The sequence below is a fragment of the Canis lupus genome, chromosome 21 (genome assembly GCF_048164855.1).
Source record: "Canis lupus baileyi chromosome 21, mCanLup2.hap1, whole genome shotgun sequence".
NCBI lineage: Eukaryota > Metazoa > Chordata > Mammalia > Carnivora > Canidae > Canis > Canis lupus.
The window spans coordinates 33263884-33265723 of NC_132858.1; positions in this window are offsets into that span (position 1 = coordinate 33263884).

Below are 1840 nucleotides of genomic sequence, written 5' to 3' on the forward strand. Positions count from 1 at the left end.
CCTGCGCCCCGCGGCCTCCCGAGGGCAGCCCGCCCCGCGCCCCGGCGTCCCGGACGAGGCCGGGCCCTGCAGGAGGGCTCGACTTCCCCGGCACGCTGCCATCTCCCGGGTAGATTAGCACGGGCAGCGGCGAAGGAATTCTACGGCCGTTAGCACAGGCCTCCCGTGCGGCGTCTGTAAAATGGGCGCGTGAGGGGCGCGTACGACACGGAGCTGCTGAGAGCGGGCCGGGGCGCGCGGGGCCGGGCCGGGGACCCCGCGGGGGGCTGCAGAGCGCCCAGGCGCGGGCGGCGCACACGTTTGCCAGATGAGAGGAGAAGGTGGGCCCGCGACGACTGCTGCCCGGCGACCCTGCGCTGCCGCTGCCGCTGCCCCGTCCGCAGCGTGGCCGGCGCCCCCATGTAAGGGGTCTCCGTGCGACGCCCAGGGCAAGCATCCCCGGGTCATCTTAAGGTGATGACGTAATGGGAGGGACCGCGAGGGGCACGGAGCGCTGGAGAAGCACCGCACGGGCCCGCTCCCCCGTTCCACCTGCTCTGGGCCTATTTTTTTGTAAGTGTTAAGTGCTTTTTTGTTTGTTTGTTTGTTTTATTGTTTTTGTTTAATCCTGAAAAGCCCAAACAGGTAAGAGCAGCCGGAGCCCCTGAGCGGAGCACAGCGCCCACCGGGCCCTACAGACGTCGGGGGCAGAAGGTGGCAGGGAGAGCGCCAGGGGCGGTGCGCGGGGCCAGGCCCGGTCCCAGCGGCTCCTGCAGGCGTGTCGCCCCCGGCGAGGAGGGGCCTACCCGACCCTTTACTGGAGGAGGCACAGAGCTGGCACACAGGGAAGCAAGGCCACCTGTCCCGGGCGGATGCTGTCAGCCCTGGTGTTACGTATTTGTGAGGCTCACTTGCTTCCCAGACATTTTTCTTCTTCTGGAACGGCCAGGCCTTCCCGGGGGCCCAGAAGCAGCAACTCGAGCCTAGGGGACTCCGCAACTGGGAAACGGGACGGGGCGCGCCTGCTGCGGGTCGGCCTCCGGCCTCCGAGCGGCATTAGAGCAACATGAGTCGCGTCCCGGGGTCCTCGGCGCTGCCTCTGGTCCCTCTGTAGGCAGATCAAGTCCAGGCAACATCGGAATAAAAAATCACACTTCTGAGTGCTTCCTCAGACACAGCGAATAAGAACTGTTAAGAAACATGCGTGGGATCTGAAAATCTATTTTTTTAATATTTTTTTTAATTTTTATTTATTTATGATAGTCACAGAGAGAGAGAGGCAGAGACACAGGAGGGAGAAGCAGGCTCCATTCAGGGAGCCCGATGTGGGACTCGATCCAGGGTCTCCAGGATCGCACCCTGGGCCAAAGGCAGGCGCCAAACCGCTGCGCCACCCAGGGATCCCCTGAAAATCTATATTTTTAAAAACATTCCCTCAGGTAATTTTGATGCTTTGCCAAATGTTGCCAAGGTTCCAGATTCATACTCTGTGGTTCATTACCACCTCTGTGATACACTAAAGAGGGCCATGTGAAGGACATTGTGTAAATGTGAAGGACGCCAGAAAGTGACAGTAACTTATTAACCTACATTTTTAGAGAAAAACAAAGGTTTGTTGAATTAAAAATCCTTATAAAATTACTTTGAAAGCTCAGTGAAAACTCTTCCAAATAGAAGGAATCAATAGATGTATAAATACCATTTAATCTCATTGTAAAGAGTTTTAGGTATGAAAATAATGCCAAGAAAAGAAAAATCCAAGTAAATGACTTCTTTTTAACAAATTAATCTTCAGTTGTAGAGTATCCATTTAATACTGTAAGCACATTAAGCAATGTCAGGTGTAAGAGAATCTCTCTGG